Consider the following 19,152-nt stretch of genomic DNA (forward strand, 5'->3'; position numbering starts at 1 on the left):
GAAGAAATCTGTCCCATCTTTGGATTTTTTGAGAAATCTACACATATGGCATATTCTCTCTTTACTGGAGAATAATATCCAGCTGCTGAACTGCTGCTCGGCAGGCTCAGCAAAGTAAATAAGGACAGCAGATAAGAATACCTTGTATTCAGATACGTGCACAGAATCTAAGAGAACAGATATGACAGGACAGGTACCAACTTTTGATATCTTTTAGGAAAGATAGGAAATCTTGCGAATTACCTTGAATGATATCTCTGTTTCAATATGCTACTTGCTTTTAACAAGGAGCTGATAGCCACACCCTGTCATAAATAAGCACTATTAGTTCAGTGCATTCAATTTCCATTTTTAGGTTTATAATAATCTATAATAAATCTCTTGAGGGTGCTTTTTCCTATATTTTTTAATTACCATTATTTTAAAAACAATTTTTCAGAGTTACAAACATAAGATTTGACAATACCTACTAATCTCATCTACAAATCATATAGTGTCCAAATATACCTTCTTCAATCTGACAAATGGGAGTAATATATATTTCTGCAACAGCAGGCTTCAAATATTGAGTACTGTTTCTGGAGTTCCCAATCAGTTTTGTTGTCACTAATAAGATTATTGTTGTGAAAGTTTCCATTTAGTAAAAACACTTTCTACATTTTTCAAGTGGGAGAAAATACTATTCACATTATTTCATTTTGAACTATTATGCAGCATTTTATCCTGCAAGGGGGGGGGGGGGGGGGGCTTAAAATATTTTTTAAAAATTTAAAAAATTTATGAGTGTCACATTTTTAAATGCTAACACAGTGCTACTCAGTTTCCCATGTTTCTCTTTATAATGAAATCATTGCAGTCCTGCTATATTACTTCAGCTACATTTTTTTATTTAAAAAAAACACTTTCCCCTTAAATTCCCTTGGAAAAGAAATTGTAAGAATAAAACAATTAAGTATGCCAAGTCTTCCCTTCCCTGAACAGTGTTTTCAAGGCTGATTGAAAGGAATCCCATGGTTAATTCTTTCTTCTATTCCCTTGTTAATCTTTTTTCCACATCAAACCTGTTCATTTAATCATTAAAAATACTGTGGATAGGATTCAATTCACCTAACTTCAGACATTTATATCACAGATCTCCTTGTGACATACTTAGTTGAATTACATTAAGCAAAGACAAACTGGCATATTTAGAATCATAGAATCATAAAATGGTTTGGGTTGGAAGGGACCTTAAAGATCATCTAGTCCAACCCCCCCTGCCATGGACAGGGACACCTTCCACTAGATCAGGCTGCTCAAAGACCCATCCAACCTGGCCTTGAATATTTCCAATGATGGGGAAGTTGTGGATGCACAGTTCTTCTGGGCAACCTGTTCCAGTGTCTCACTACCCTTATCATTGAAAAATTTCTTCCTTATATCCAATCTACACCATTTCAGTTCAAAACCATTTCCCCTTGTCCTGTCACTACAGGCCCTGGTAAAAAGTATCTCTTAATCTTTCTTATATGAACCCCCTCTAAAGCATTAAAATGCTGCAATAAGGTCTCCCCAGACCCTACTCCTCTCCAGGCTGAACAAACCCAAATCTCTCAGCCTTTCTTCATAGAAGAGGTATTCCAGCCCTCTGACCATTTTTGTGGCCTTCTCCTGGGCCCAGTCTGACAGGTCCATGACTTTCTTGTGGTGGTGGGCCCAGAGCTAGATGCAGTATTCCAGGTGGGATCTCACGACATCAGAGTAGAGGGGGAATATGACCTCATTCTACTTACTGGTCATGCTTCTTTGTATACAGTCCAGGATACAATTGGCTTCCTGGGCTGCAAGTGCACATTGCCGGTTCAGGTTTGATTTTTCATCTACCATTATCTCCAAGTCCTTCTCTTCAGGGTGGCTCTCTACCCATTCATCTCACAATCTATACTGATATTGGGGATTGCTCTGACCTTGCACTTGACGTTGTTGAACTTCAGAAGTTTCTCATGGGCCCACCTCTCAAGCCTGTCAGGGTCCCTCTGGATGACATCCCATTCCTCAAGTGTATGAACTGTACCTGTCAGCTTGGTGTCACCCACAAACTTGCTGAGGGCGCACTCAAACCCACTGTCTATGTCATTAATAAAGATACTGGACAGTATTAGTCCCAATATGGACCCCTGATGGACAGAACTTGTTACTGATCTCCATATGGATATTAAGCCACTGACTGCTCTTTGGATGTGGTCATCCAGCCAATCCCTTATCCATCAAACCTGCATCTCTCCAAATGAGAAGTAAGGATGTCAAGGGCCGTACAGAAGTCAAGGTAGATGACATCAGTTGCTCTGCCCTTACCCATCAACACAGTCACTCCATTGCAGGAGGCCACTAGATTAGTCAGGCATGACTTGCCCTTGGTGAAGTCATGTTGGCTGTCTCTGTCACCTCCCTGCCTTCTGTACACCTTGAAACAGCTTCCAGGAGTATCTGTTCCATGATCTTATGGGGCACAGAGGTGAGGCTCACTGGTCAGTATTTTCCAGGGTCTTCACTTTCACCCTTTTTAAAACTGAGTGTGATGTTTCCCTTTTTCCAGTGACCAGGCATTTCACCTGACTGCCATGGCTTTTCAAATATGATGGAGAGTGGCTTGCTAATTGCATCTGCCAGTTTAGGATGTAATATATCTGATTTAATTTAAATGTCTGCTATAGGACACAAGTAATCTCTCCTATATGACATAATTTCTCACATGAAATATACAGGCACTTTAGGGTGACAATTCAGATGTAGACATTAGAACATAAACATGTACATTGCCTGTTTTGTTGTTTGTTTTTTTTTTCTACCCTGGTCCTTACCACTATCTTTTATGATCAAAAAGTCTAAAGTTTTACTTTTTCATTATTTCTTCCCTCTTATTAACATTTAAATTTTGGAAACTGGTCAAACAGCCCAGTGACCATTCCTCACCAGAAAAAAAACATTTTGCATCATTTCAGTGGACAGGTAGAAAATTCCTAATGTTTTTGCAGAAAGACTTATTCAATAGGTACACAGAGAAGAAATAAAATTTTGTAACAAGAGCAGATGCTGACATTTTCATTTTGACATCTATCATTTCTATGCCCTGCGTAGGAAAAAAAAAAGAAAACTCCCACACAAAAGAAACACATCTTTTATCACATTCGTATTCATCCATCCATGATTTAGATTACACTGATCACAGAATAGTATTGTAGATATTTGTCTGGATTTTTAACAGGCTGAATGTAAGATGATGGAGTTATCCAGGAAGCTGGAAAGGCACTGAGATAATTTCAGGAATATGTTCCTGAACCCAGATGGAGCTCTGCACACGACCTTGATCAAGTAATCACATAAGGAAGCATAAATTTATAAGACCTTGTAACCCATGTCCAAGAGGTTCATCTGTCTGTGACCAAAAGCCCAGTTTTGTGTAGCACAGCTGGGTGGCTTTCTGTCAGAGAAAATTGTTGCTGAGGTGTGACAAAGTAGAAAAGGTAAAGCGAAGCAAGATAAGAAAAGCAAAAACACAGACAGAAGTAAAATTGTTGAGATAATAATAGTTACCAATTCAAAGATTCAAAGAAGAAAAAAAAAAAAAAAAAAGAAAGAAAAAAGATTCACAAGTTTTCCTGAGGAATAAAGTCATAAGAAAAAAAAAGAAAAAAAAAAAAAAAAAAAAAACACAGAAAATTGGAAGACAAGCACTTAGCAAGATTGAGGATCAGCCCTTTGCAAGGAGCAAAGAGGAAGCACTTCTGACTGATGACTGCCTGGCCAACAGAGACTCATCTGGTGTCTCATCAGGGCCAGTGAGCAAATTAATACTAAGTCTAGTAGCATGACTTTGCTATCAGCTGTGTATATGAGACAGTAAATAATTGCTTTGAACATTTAAGTTATATATCCTGCTTGCAGGATCTCTGTGAATGGTAAAAGATGCCTGAACAAAAGTGACCCAGTTAAGGAGGTTACAGTTCCACATTTTACACAAGCAAACAGCTTCTGCATGTGGAATATACCCCTCCTGAGCTTTTCATTTACTTGCACACTTTGATAGAGTCTGTGAATGAAATCAGTGTACGGTAGATTATTGCTCTGACCAGGACCACATCAAGAGCCTATTTTCTCTGAGGAGAAATGGAATAGACATTTCTGGAACTCTGAAAACTAGATAAAACCAATCCCTAGGAAATTCACAGCACATTTGTATGCTTGCACCAGCACTATTGTTTCTTTCTGGTACATTCTGCAAAGCTGACATTCATTTCTGAGGTAATTGCTTTGACTTCTGGAAGTTGCAGTTATGTCTTACAGTCCTGATAATATTTTGCCAAAGTGTGTGCAATGTTACTATAGTTAGTTTTTTACATGGTGAAGATGTCTATTTTCTTATGCTTCCTTCCTATTTTACTCCTTTCCTCTTAAATCTCTTGAATATTTCAGAAATTTCTACTGTGTCACTAATAAGTTCAGATCTGTATTTTTCCTCCCAGGAAGATTCTAACTGTGAAATAGATCTCTCAGGTCACAAACAGACATTTCAGTATCCTTTCTTTCCCCAAATCTCTATACAAAAAGAGTTAAAAAGCTTGGTCTTCGATGTATATAACTTTTTGGTAATTTTATAGTAAAAGCCACTGTATAATCTATTAGTTACATGACAGCTTGTTGAAATAGTGGTAAAGAATCTGTACTAAACCTGAATCACTTTGTAGTACTAAACCAATGCCTTTCACAGTAGTTCTTAAGTATTTTAAGCATGTGTATGTATCTGTTTATACATATATTCTATTGTACACACCTAATTAAAGGCTTTTTTGAGCTTTAAGAAAAGTACTGCAGCTTTGACATCTAAAACATTTTGCCAGTAGCCTTAATCAATGTTGTGTGTTTTATCATCCACTAAATAGCCACAGGCACTGATCAATACAACAGCAGAGCCACTCATCATTAATCTTAATCTGTTTTAGGTCAGCATCCTGATACCTTTAACTGAGAATTTTAATGCTTATCTAATATAACCTTTTCTCATTCCTCAGCATTGTACTTTTCCTACTCATAGTCTCACATAGGAGCTAAGCTTATTTCTGGTGACTTCTATTTGAACCCCAAAATAAAATTCAAGATTGTCAAGGTTTTTTCTTTTAACAAATCCATTTTCAACACTGCAGGACTGTACATTCTTGCCACAAGAGCAATAAAATGCAGAGGGCCTGCTGGCATCCATTTGAATTAGCTTTTCTGATAGTTTATTAGTATTCCATGCATTAGAGAGGTGTGGGAATTCTTGACATTAAAAAGGTACAGAAATCATAAACTGTGAAGTCATGTCTTGAAAAACACAGGTTCAGGCAGCTATTCTGGTTCTTAAGTGTTTTCTATCAATAAGGAATTGCCCTGAACCAAGAAGCAAGAGCAATACCTGAATAGCCAGCAGAATTTCTACACCTTGTAAATGGCATTAATTAAATCTAAGACACGTTAAAGCAAGACATCAAAACTAAGAGGTCCAGGATCTGTTTAGAGCTGAGAGGGATATATATGCCTCCAGAGGGCAGAGCTTCCCTCTCTAAGTTGAATATCCAAAAGATGGGATAAATTACCATAGAATGCCGATTTGATAGAATATCACATTGCTCATCCAGCCTTACAAGCTCAGCAGACAGCAGTCTTTTGGTTTTGCAGTCTTCAGTACTAGCAACAAGTGTTTGGATTCATCTCACATATAACATTGGCTATTAAGAATAATTAATTAATGTGATCATCGTATGGATTTCTGGGTGTAATTGATCATTCTTTGGCAATGCCCCTCTCATTTCTTTTCCAGTGATTACAGAGGAGATAACCAGAGTCATTTAGAAGCTTAACATTTGGATGGCTAAAATTAAGGTGACTTCAAACCTTGTTGGGCAACTGTAAGGGCTGTTCCTATACAGCAAGCTTTGCATGCCTTAAAGCAAATAAGTAATGGATCTTTCACATGTCAGTAATACACATAAACTGCCTTCTTGACTCTTCAAATACTTAATGTAAAATCTAGTCACCAGAGATTTGAAATAGAATCATGGAACGGTTTGAGTTAGAAGGGACCTTTAAAGGTCATCTAGTCCAACCCTCTAGCAATGAGCAGGGTCATCTACAACTAGATGAGGTTGCTCAGAGCTCTTTCTAACTTGACCTTGAATGTTTCAAGGAATGGACATCTAAAACCTTACTGGGCAACTTGTTCCAGTGTTTCACAACCCTCATTGTAAAAAATTTCTTTCTTATATCAAATAATGTCATGTATTCTAACTTCTAATCTTCTTCTTCTTCAAACTGAGTCCTATCATTTGTCATAAAGTGCATTCAGTATTTATGTCAGACTGTTTTGCCCAGAGTCGCATTCCATTCCTTGAATTTTCAGAAAGAAACTAAGTGCTACCAGAATAATGAAGTTGTTTAATAATTTGCTTGGGATATCAGCAGCCAAATATCATCCATCAAAAATGTAAGTAAAACCACCTTATTTTTAAAGATTATTGAAAAGTACAATTGATTATAATAAATATTTACAATTTTCTTAAAAAGGAACAATTATTTACTAAAACAGGATAGCTACTTAGGTATTTCTGCTGATAAAAAAATCCTAATGTAGCCATAGATACAAGCAATTAATCTGTCATGATTTAACCAGCCTGAAAGTGATTAATTCTGAGTAATTGTGCTCATCTATTAGGCTTTTACTTAATTATCCTAAAAAGCAAAACAAAGAACCATTTACACAGATGTCTTTATCTGTATCGGGCTCCACCTGAACTGACTGACAGAAAACTGAAGCATCAACATTTCACATTAAGGGCAGAAAGACATGGATCTTTCTGCCTGATTGGCATCAGAGATAATAAGCCTGTGGGACAGGGACTCTTATTTCCCCATAAATTTAACAATGCATAGTGTATTAATGTCCTGGGATTTTTTTGTTATTTTGTTTTCAATCATATTGTAATTAAAAAAAAAAAACAACAAAACCAAACCACACCTCCTTCAAAACATATTGGATTCTGAGGCTTAAAAGGTTTGTAGAAAAAAAGAGCCCCTGAAGCTGGTGGCATTTCTTCCATTTATCTCCACTAATGGTGGGGGATGTTTCCATAAGAATAGAAACTCTCTCTGAGAATTGTTCACAATAATATGTACAAGATTCCTCTTAATTTCTTAATGTTTATCTAGTGTGTTATATAGGACTTGTGTGTAATACCAGCAAACCTGCATCACTGGTTGTAAGCAGCAGGTCCAAAGGAAGGAAAGCAAAGATACTGGTGATGCTACAGAGCACGTAACAGCAGGACCTGTCTAGTGACCCAAAACAACCTGTACAGAATACGCACTTGTCTTCATCCTCACCTCAGGAACACTTCCACTGTTTTGCTGCATGAGGTATGTGGCATAAGTCTATTCTACAAGTGGAAAATTTTAAGGTTGGTTTGGTTTTTTTTAAAGGAGAGCTGGAAAGATATACAGAGAATGTATATATATATATAAAATATGTCTGTGTCATGTACAGATTCCTCAGCTAGCTCCAAAACTAGAATTATTGAAGTCTCCTAAATACTGCTCTGTCAAAGCTAATTAACTGCTACTGAAAAGAGAAGGCAATTAGCCTGGGAGCAACCCTTCACTGACATGGCCTTATCTTTTCTGGTATCAAAACTTCTGAACCCTGTTGTTATTATTATCATTACAGTAGTACTGCATAGCAAGCTAAGGTGTCTTTTATGGGATGGTATTGACAAGAACACATAGGGACTTCGCTGCTGCTGTCCTGGGCCTGCAGTGCTACCATTCGTTAAACGTAGGGTGCAGAAAGATGACAACAATGCCATGTCTTAGTAGTGTGGTAATAGGAAGCTGAAAAGAGGAACCAGGCAAGGTCACTCGAGACCTCAGTCTTGACCTATTCTCTGAAACCAGCAGTGCCACACATCTGCAGAGGTACAGGAAAGGGGAGAGGGCCCACGATGGTAAAGCCAGTGCAAGTGATTGAAGGTAAATGGGAAAGGACAACATAGAGTAAAAGGTAAAGCCATGAGGTCCATCTAAACAAGTCCAAGGACCTCGGTTTTTTTAAAATGAAATATCCTCTGCTTTAGCTATCAAGACTTACAAAATTATGTTTGTGTAAGTGAAGGTATATTGTGGGCAAGATACTTGTAAATTAAATATTGTATTTGCAGTATAGGACACTATCTTGTGCCTCCATCCATCCATCCAATAGCACACACGCTTGATTTTCACAGTGTAAAAGAATGGAGAAGACACAGGCGGATCGTTTCAATGTATATGAAAAACAGATACAAAGGAGTCAAGAAAACAGCCAGAAACTTCTCAGTGGTACCCAGTGACAGGGCAAGAGGCAACAGGCACAGACTAAATTAGGGGAAATTCCATTTTAAAACAACAGTAAGGGTTTTTTTACTGTGATTGTGGCCCAACACTACAAGAGGTTGCCCAGACAGATAGTGGAGTCTCCATCCTTGGAGATGCTCATACCCCAGCTGGACACAATCCTGGTCAACCTGCTCTAAACAGGGGTTAGACTAAATGATCCCCAGAAGTGCCCTCTAATCTCAGTTCCTCTGTGACTCCACAGTGCGTCAAATATTCAGCAGGCACTAGTGGTTTGCATTCCTAGACCCTTACCTAATTGATGACACAACTAGATTATGAATCAGGGGATTCCTGAATAGTTTGTCAGCCTCAATTTTAGATTAAATTTACTGGAAAATTTTATTCATGCTTCAAATTGGGCTAAAGAGTAAAGAAAAAAAAAAAAAGATTGCGTGAACCACTTGTTAAGGAAAAAATTACATTAAATACTTGTTAAGAAAAAAAGTATTTGAGTGCAATCATTTAAGGATAATGCAGAGAAATCTAATAATTGGGTGATACACTTGATATGAAATAATGAGAATAAAATGTCAACAGGGAAAACAAGCAATTTTATTTATGTCTTTGATTTTGAGTTTCAACTGAAATACAAAAGGTACGAAGATAGAAGGACATAATGTGGGATAAAAGAACATGTAATTACATCCTGAACTCTAATGATCATCATATGCTGTTGCACAAAAGTGCATAGCTGGTATTCACTCCTACCTTGTTTTTAGAGAAAATTCCCACCTTAGACAAAACACCAGGAGAACTGGTTTCTTACCATATACCTGGGGGAAAATGTTCAGCTCAAGAACAGATATTATTTTACCCGATAAATATATATTTGAGAAGTAAAGGTTAATTAATAAACAGTAGTATTTTTTTCCTTTTAGTCCAGTTTTAAGGGTTTCTAAGAAAGTGTTTCATTGCTTTCAGGGACACTTTTCTAGAAGTTGGATCCAGAAAAGGATTTGGATTTAGCAATGCTCCAAGTTGCAGTCCTTTATAAGGCATCTATACAATGGATAAAGGTAGATGTGCATGTAAACTAGGGAAAATATTTTACTTAGGATTTGCTGCAATTATAGCTATCCTAGATTCAATGTATAAAGTTACTCCTTTTCCAGAAATTTCTTCTGCTTGGTACATGCATTAAGCAGATGCAGTAAAAGGTCTGGTCTAGATCTAGAGTATTTTCCTAATTTTTCTAAATCAACAATAGGAGCCCACAACAATGTCTTGTTTTCTGGGCTCTCAGCCCAGAAGCCAACCATATACTGGGCTGCATCAAGAGAAGTGTGGCGAGTAGGTTGAGGGAGCTGATTCTCTCCTTCTGCTCTGCTCTTGTGAGACCCCACCTGCAGTGCTGTTTCCAGCTCTGAGGCCCCCAACATAAGGAGGACATGAACCTGCTCAAGCTGGTCCAGAGGAGGCCACAAAGATGATCAGGGGGCTGGAGCTCCTCCCTTATGAGGACAATCTGAGAGAGTTGGGCTTGTTCAGCCTGGAGAAAAGAAAGTTCTGGGCAGACCTTATTGCAGCCTTTCAATACTTAGAAGAAAGATAGAGACAGACTTTTTAGTAGGGCCTGTTGTGATAGGACAAGGGGTGATGGCTTTAAACTGAAAGAAGGTAGATTCAGACTGAATATAAGAAAGAAATTTTTTATAATGAGGGTGGTGAATGACTGGAACAGGTTGCCCAGAGTTGATACTATGTAGATGACCCAACTCTGGAAACATTCAAGGTCAGGTTGAATGGGGCTCTGAGCAACCTGATCTGACTGAGGATATCCATATTCATTGCTGGAAGGTTGGACTAGATGACCTTTAAAGGTCCCTTCTAACCCAAACCATTCTATGATTCTATGATCCTATGAACAACGACAGCAGTGACACTGATGTGGGAAACTTCTCTGCTTTTCACACTGCTGTTCACTTCAGAAAACCTCTCACTTGTCCATTCAGTGTGACAATACAGTGAGATGCCTTAATAGTGGAAACCCTACTCATTCCCATTGAGGACTAGTGAACATGCAGGAACCTGAGAGGATGTTCATAAACTTTAGACATTCATCGAAGTTAGTTACAAAATACTTGAAAAAAGCTGGTGTTTTGGGAATCAGAAGTGAGCATGTTACTTTGGAGATCACCTTGTTGTTACTTTGTGAACTAGAAGTGAAAATGCTAATGATTACAGTTAGTTGAAAGAGATCAGAAGTAATTACGCTGCTGTGAGGACAAGGCAACGCTGTATGTGCCCTTTTTTTCTGTACCTCCACTGGTGATCTAGAAATGAGACAGAGTGCACTCTCAGATATTTGTGCATGATACTAAATTAGAGGGAGTGGTTGACATATCAGTTGTTAGAGCTTCAGTTCAGGGGACCCTGCTTGGAAGCAATTCTGCAGAAATGGACTTAGGGATGCAGCTGATAGCAAGCTGAGTTTGTCAGCAATGCTTTCTTATTGTGAGATACCTGTCAGATACTGGGTTATCATGTGACCGAAGTGCGGGTAGAAGACTGAAGGGAATTGTTAGCCTACTCTGCTTGACATTGGTGAGTCCGGACTTGGAATATTGTGTTCATTTTTCATGTCTTTATCATAATATCAGGAAGTATAAGAGCAGCAGTCACAAATTCCAGCTTGGGGTCTTCAAAATGGATATTACAAAATTGGTTTGAATTTGAGATTTGGCTAGACAAAACCACTGCTAAACTGATCTAGAGTGAGCAGCAGTCCCACTTAAAGTAGGAGGCAGGAATATGTGACCTACATAAGTCCCTTCCAACCCATATTTTTATGTCTCTGTAAAATACTCATTCAAAATACACTATTTTGTTCCCCTTGGTTTTGCTTCGCTGAACAACTGAATAACAGAAAAGACAGGAGAGTTAAATCCTAGATGTACTGTAACATATTTCACATTTCCTGCCGTAGTAAACTGTTAAAAAAAAAAAAGGAGAAGTGTCTCTGTATTCAGAACGACTGAATTTTAATAATTTTTTTTACTTTAGTTCTCCAGTATATGAGACAAAAAACCAGAAAAGATAATGAAACTAATAAAAAAAAAAAAAAAAAAGCCAAAGCAGATGTGATCACATATACTGCAAGATGTTTCTTACCCTTCTGCAAAAACTGGACTGAATAAACCAATCTTTACTACTACCAGTGAAAACACATGGCTTTAGTGATCATATAACACAATTAAACTAAATTCTTCTGTATTAGTGTCAATAAAAGATATAGAAAATTATTACAATGGAACTTGAAGGGTAAGAGATTAAATAGATTAGCACTACTTAGATGTTACAAAACTTGAAAGAAGTTAATTGTCATGTCATTGCAAACAAAGAATAAAAAGAATTTGCAGATAAAAGCAGTGAAATTTGCATGGATATGTTTCAGTATTTTAAATTACTTCTGTTTAACACAACTATCAAAAATTAAAATATACCTTAATTGTATGACACAACCCAAAGAAAATACTATATATATTCATGTAGAAAATGAAATATATAACACACATGTTAAATTAAAACTGTTATTATGAAGGAGCCCTGCAGTTCTTATGCTAGAAGGTACATGCAAGCCTAAGAGTAGAAGCAAGTCTTCCCTTGCTTCATTTGTGGTCATATGAAGCAATAAAAAAGACTGATACTCCTGATACAGCAAAATCTGTAACCTGATAGGTTACCTCAGAAAAGTGTATCCTCAAACCAAGAAATTCTCAGGAAAAAAAATGCTATCACAACAATCCACAACTGTTGCTCTTCTCAATTGTGGAGCTCAGGAATATGAATATTTTCACTTCTGTGACATACGGGTTTCTCAGAGCTATAAACTATTGATATACCCATTCACTATGCCTCTTGCTTGGATTTTTTTTCTGTGCTATGTCCAAGCTACATGTAACTTTACTCCCCTGGAATGTCTGGAACACAGGCATCAAAGGTAGCCCTTTCAGAAGTAAATCCTGTAGTTAAAATGAAAAAGTGTGTTTTTTCTAAAAAAAACCCCAAAAAAACCCAAAAAACCGTTAGAAAATAATGACTTGTCACAAGTAAAATTGTTGGCAAACACAAATTAGTTTCAACAAATTTTTATAACAATGTCTCTTAGGTTTACAGTGGAACATTTCAAATTAAAAATAAAGTGTCACCCCAGCACAGCCCCAAGGCTGAGACTTCTAACCAAAAAAGCTGTGACCTTATGTTGCATCTCTTAACTAGCCCAGTCAGAACCAGTACACTATACAGACAGCCTGCTACTCTCTCTCATCTGGCAATATAGTTTTTTAATTATTTCTACCAAATTTAGGTAGGTCCACCAAACGAAAAATAGAAACCAGCCAATGCCAAACTTGCTGACCAGGACATTCACACACCTTGTGAATAATTTCTTCAAATTAGCAAAGGAGAGACATTAACCTTATTTTTCTTAATCTTCTCTTATCTACATCACAGATGAGTATTTCAACTACCACTTCTTTTTTTTTTTTCCAGGGGTGACACTCTCCTTATTCCTTCTTCTCCAGAAATTTGCAGAAGTGGTATGTTCTTCCACAGTTAAGAAGTGAGAGGAGGAATTGTGTTAATTTTCTTAATTGTTGGCATTGTTTCTTTTTCCTTTCCAGCTGAACATTCACTGATCTTTCTTCTAACACATGCACAGCACCTGGGCATAACTCTGAGCCTCTTCAAGGTAGAAAATACCTGCTTTCACATAAACTGTGTCCTTAAAGACCCTATTAGAGGACATCTTAAGGAATGCTAAAGTTTCTTTGAAAGGATAGTGATTGCTCAGATCACTTAGATTCCTGCTAAAATGGGATCTTACCCAAAAATCTTGAGATATGATTTGAACGTCCTAAAGTTCACATCATGTTTCACAACACACCTGGATTCAACATCTAACGTTTTTACAGAAGCAGAGGAAAAGAGCAGATATATTTTTGAGAACTACTTCTAAACTTTGCAAAATTGATTTTCTTGTAATATGAGTGACTCACTGGCTCACATATTGTTGGTATCTAGCAAGGTACAGATATACTTATGAGAAAACAATCTGAGAACACTGTGACCCAGACTAGTTTCAGTTTGGAAATAGAGATAAAAGCTGAATTACTATGGACAGTGTCATAGTTTAACCCCAGATGGCAACTAGAGTACCACCCAGAGCTCACTCACTCCCCTCACAGTGGGTGACATATCAGATGAGTAAAAGTGAGAAAACTCATGGACTGAGATAAAGACATAATAGGTAATAATAGGTAAAGCAAAAATCATATGCACAAGCAAAGCAAAACAAGGAATTCACTCACCACTTCCCATGGGCAGGCAGGTGTTCAGCCATCTCCAGGAGAGCAGGGCTACATCATGTGTAACAGTTACTTGGGAACACAAGCACCATCACTCCAAACGTCCCCCCTTTCTTCTTCTTCCCCCAGCTTTATATGCTCAGCATGATGTCATATGGTATGGAATATCCTTTTGGTCAGTTGGGATCCGCTGTCCCAGCTGTGTCCCCTCCCAGCTTCTTGAACACCCCTAGCCTACTTGCTGGTGGGGTGGTGTGAGAAGCAGAAAAGGCCTTGACTCTGTGCAAGCACTGCTCAGCAATAATGAAAACATCTCTGTGTTATCAACACTGTTTTCATCACAAATCCAAAACAGCCCCATACCAGCTGCTGTGAAGAAAATTAACTCCATCCCAGCCAAAACCAGCACAGACAGAGCACCTAGGTTCACCATTATCACCTAAAAATAACGTTATTATGTGCAAAATAACCTCATTTCATGCAAAATAAGTATATGTGAAGTGAAAAACAAAACAAACAAACCAGCAAGCATTAATAACAGCATAGTCGGTAGGTGAAGCTTATTGGTTATTCCTTTCTTCTGGCATTTATGAGTCTGCATCTGAAGCACTGTGTGCAGTTTATAGCCATTCCAATGCAAAACAGACAAACAGGAGATTGCCCTGTGAAGGGCTAGCAGGTTGGTCAGCACGCTGAAGCACAGGATGTATGAGGAGAGACTAATGGAGTTGGGTTTGCTTAGCTGAAAAAAAAAGGTTAATAATCTTACTGCTATCGTCAACTACATATTGGGTGGCTATAGAGAATATAAAGTCAAATTCCATTTGGAGAGACAACTATCATAAAAGAAATTCCTACTAAATATTAAGAAATAAAAATTACCATGAGGGCAGTCAAATATTATAGTAGTCTGCCCAGAGAGACAAAAGAACCTCCATTCTTGGAGATATTGAAAAAGGAGCAACCTGAGCAACCTGACCAAACACTGACATTCACCCTGCTTTGAGTCAGGGATTGGACCAGATGATTTCAGGAGTCCCTTCCAACCTAAACGATTCTTTGGTTCTGTGACTCATTGTTTAACTGAGGAATGTGTCCTCCTTGTATGCTTCAGTATTCTTGGGACTACAATTCCTATCCTGCCCTTAAATCTTTCTCTGTGTATACATGAAGACCTGCAACCACATGTTTTTCTGTTGGCATTCAGAACTATTTGGCTCAGCTAATAAAAAGAAATATTTGTTCTCTTAGAGAAATGTATCTCTTATTTCAGTGTGACCCAATGTAATGAGTGCACAGGAAACAATAATCCACAAACAATTAGACTGGTCATTTATCTCTTTCTAATATATGTTGGTAATCAATAAAAATTACCAGCTAAACCATTATTTCCAATAACAACATGCCCACTTTAATTACAAAGAAACTGATAGTGAGTAGGATTCATTTAAGGCTGACAAATTAGAATAGGCATTCACTGCATATTTTTATTCCCATACATTTTATCACAATGAAGAGTTGTCAAAGGAGATAGGGAGACACTGTGTAACTGAAGATATTGAATGATTCAGCAAGTCTTGTCCATAAAAGCTTATTATGGGCTATAACACATTTTACGAAACCTACAGAGACAAAATATTCCCTTTGAAGAAATGCAGCAGACATAGGGCCTGAAATTGAAATCATAACTCTAATTTCCCAATTATAGACAGTAAGACAGTATTAAGTATTCTGTTAAAAATAAAATACTCTTCTTGGATCTCTGTGTAAGCCAGCAATTTTCAAAACTGGTAGCTGTGGCTGTTGAACCAATAGAGATTTTGTGTATGGCCACAGAATAAAAAAGAGTTGTTATTACTCAGTTTTTCTGAATTAAACTGCCAGTAATCTTGCCAGTGTGATTATGCTGCTCTGATATGTTAAAGAACCCTAAAACATGAGAGCTTATCTTAGAAGTCATACATTTCCATACTTAAAGTATACATTCCATACCTAAAGATATTGTCCCAGCCTCGTTTAGTAAATTGTTTCTCTTTGCTTTGCAATAACTGTGTTGTGTTTGGAAATCACTTCTGAAATAGCTATGTTTTGATTAAAAAGGAATAAGAATTCTCCTGAATCTTTAAAACGTCCCATTTAAAGAAGAATATGTTTTGAACATGAGCTGTTGAGGAGCTCACATGCCATGAATTAGAGAGGAATAAAATTTAAAAAGCCCAAACCTCCTGAAAACAGTCACATTAATGGGAAAGTGCAAAAAACACGTGAATTCTGTGTTTTCTCTGAAGGTGGGATTCTCTCAAAGACTGATGAGAAATAAAATGTTTATGGCACAGACCGAAATTCAATAATATAGTGCTTTAACAAAATTATCCAACTTGCAGTCTTCATATGTCCACCTAACAAAGGGATTGGCCTATATAAAATACTTCTTTGAGTACCCAGAACAATGATTTACTTACAAGTAGGTTTTAGTCAATTAATACTTTATAGAAAAGTCAACTAACTAGGAATATTGCATTTCATTTTAGCTTCAAATAGTTGTTCTTTCTGATACAAACGCCTTACCTCACTTACTTTTTTTTCCTGATTTCCTCTTTAAAAAAAAAATAATGATGTGATAGAAGGACTCAGTATGGCACCTGGTAGATTGGGGGTTAAAAGAATGAGTCTTGAAAGCAGAGACCTGCTATGACTGATGTCAGTGATTACTCCTACCAGACTAATTGGTCAGACTCCTGAGTTTCTCAGCTTCCTTAGCTCACATCCATGACTGACTTTTGCAATGCAGGAGCCTTGACCCTGAGCAGCATTAGGTTTATGTTTGAATTGGAGCTGAAGGAAGCCTTCATTATACATTCTGACTAAAAGTCACTTTGCAAGGCCCTTTCCTTGATCTAACCAAATACTACGGTGATCAACATGTCATCTTTTGATATGGAAAATAAGGTAGCTTTGTGCAGAAGTTCAATTAGAATTTAATAATTCTACATTATTCCAAGAAAGTTACCAGTTGGGAAAGTTCATATAATTAGAAAATGGTTCACAGCAACTCTGGTTCTAATTCACCTTAGAAACAGAAGTGCAGAAACAATAGATAACATATTGGTCTAACGATCAAGAAAAAAGTGAATTAATGGCAGAAAAATCGGACATGGAACAGTGTTTTTATAGTGTGTATATGACTTTCACTTGCAGAACATCTTTGCAAAAGTGAGGTTAGGATAACAGGTTCGACTTTTAGGTAGAAAAGATCAAATTAACAAATGTTTTGCTCACATAAGTTTGTAAGGAAGTAGTTTTGCATAGGTTAAAATAAGGTTTAAACAAAGTTAGGAAAATTCCTCCAAAAGAAACAAGAAGTATTCAGTCTTCTAAAATATTTATAACGGCACTAATGGTAAATATAGTACATTTGTTTGTTCTCCCTGCCACAAATCATCCATCAGTGGTGACCTGAGCTAGTCCATAAAATTCTTAGCATACAAGAGAATCCATATGAATATACAGGACTGACAGGTAAATAAACATCATCCGGCCTTAAATGTATTTCTTATTCCACTTCCTACAGATTCATGCCATTTGTATTGATTTTTTTCCAGACAAAGTAATAACCACAGCATAATACTGGTCTCCAGTGTACTACCTTTATTCATTTACAAGAGTCTGAAATATTTTCCTAGTGACTTAAAATATTTATACAACAAAAATTAATCCATTTTCTTCCACTGTTAGTAATACATAATTTTGGATACATAAGGCTGGCAATGAGGGGGTCTTTTGTCCATAAAAATCCACAAACTAGCTCCATCAATGGAATTTAAACTTACGTTTAAATCTTGGAAAAAAAAACCAAGAGTAATTTAGAAGGGCTGAGAAAGGGAAGCATTTTTAAAATTGCAGAACTGAGTAGATAATTCTGCTAACTACTTCTTATCTTCAAAAAATAGCCAAACTTGGGCTCCTGAAGGATCACAGCTGAAATTACTGGCAAAGCATCTCAATCTATGACATAACCACTTTTTTTGAATCTTTAAAATAAGTGGGGTTTTTTAGTTTAGAACAATGTAAAAATTTTAAAAATTTAAATTAATCTTTAAATGAACATAAATGGTCCATTTAACTTAATGGTCCATTAAAATAGTTTAAACATTTATGTCCATACAGGACCTAAAAGAGTCTCACATTATATCCAACATAAATATACTGTTGTTCGTAAGCCCCCATATGACCTACACTGCTACAAAAAACTCATTTAGTCAGTTGCCCAAGTATATTTTCCTTCATATTCTTATTGTCTCATGGGCACATAACTGTATATGTGATGGCATGGGGCATTTTTTACTGCTGAAATCCTGTGTTTTTTCCACTTTTTTGCTTTTGAATTCTTAAAATCCCACAATAACTCTAAATACATGTGTGATTTTTATTTTTTTTTTCCTCTGAGCTAGTGCTCTTATATGTTTAGGAGCAGATCTTATGCTTTTTAAGACTGATTTTTTTTTTGTCTTTTGATCTGAACGCAATAATCTTCAGTTCTGTTTATTATAATACTATACAAAAGTTTCCCTAATCAAGGTAATCTTTCAGCACTGTTCAACTGCTCTAGCAAATCTGAAGTTTCTTTACCAAATCCACTAAACCAAATGGTCTGTGAGGATCAAGGGGTGTAGCAAATCTTCTGTGATTTGCAGTAACCAGACTCTGGATATCAATATGACTCAAAGTCTGGAAAATCATAGAGAAAGGATATTGATTTAATGACATCTTTGCAGTCATCCCCTTACAGCAGACATGCAAAGATCAGATACCAGGTCCGAATTCCCCACTGTTTCAGGGGTTTAGACTTTAATAACAAATAGGACTGTTAAGCACTTATAACTTCAACTTAATGGTAAATTTTCAGAAAAAAAAGAGTTGTATATTTAATTCCTAATCCTCTCAGATGCTCAAATAATTTCAGTTTATAGAATTGGCCTTGCTTGTATAACACAAGACACAGAAGAAAGTGATATATAATTAATAAATTGAAAATACATTGCCACCAATGGATATGCATTTCTTTGCAAGACAGTCATTACCTTACAGGTATTTATGTGTCATTCCCTTTAACCACTTTACATTTAAACTAAGAAACAGAGACTGAGCTTGAGGGTTGGTTTTTTTTTCCTAAGAACATCGAATTCAACATTATCTCATTTATGTGGAAAATGCCCCAAAGAGAATATCAGTGAAACTGCTCCAGAACAGACACACCCATGTGCTTGCATTGCTGCTAAGCAACAAGAACAAAAAACTCAACACAAGTTAATTCTTATTTAAAGAATTAACACTAATTTCATTCTTGTTTTGGAAAGAGAAATGAAATTAATGAAAAGTAAAAAAAAAAAAAAAAAAAAACAAAAAA

The sequence above is a fragment of the Athene noctua genome, chromosome 2, assembly GCF_965140245.1.
Source record: "Athene noctua chromosome 2, bAthNoc1.hap1.1, whole genome shotgun sequence".
Classification (NCBI taxonomy): Eukaryota; Metazoa; Chordata; class Aves; order Strigiformes; family Strigidae; genus Athene; species Athene noctua.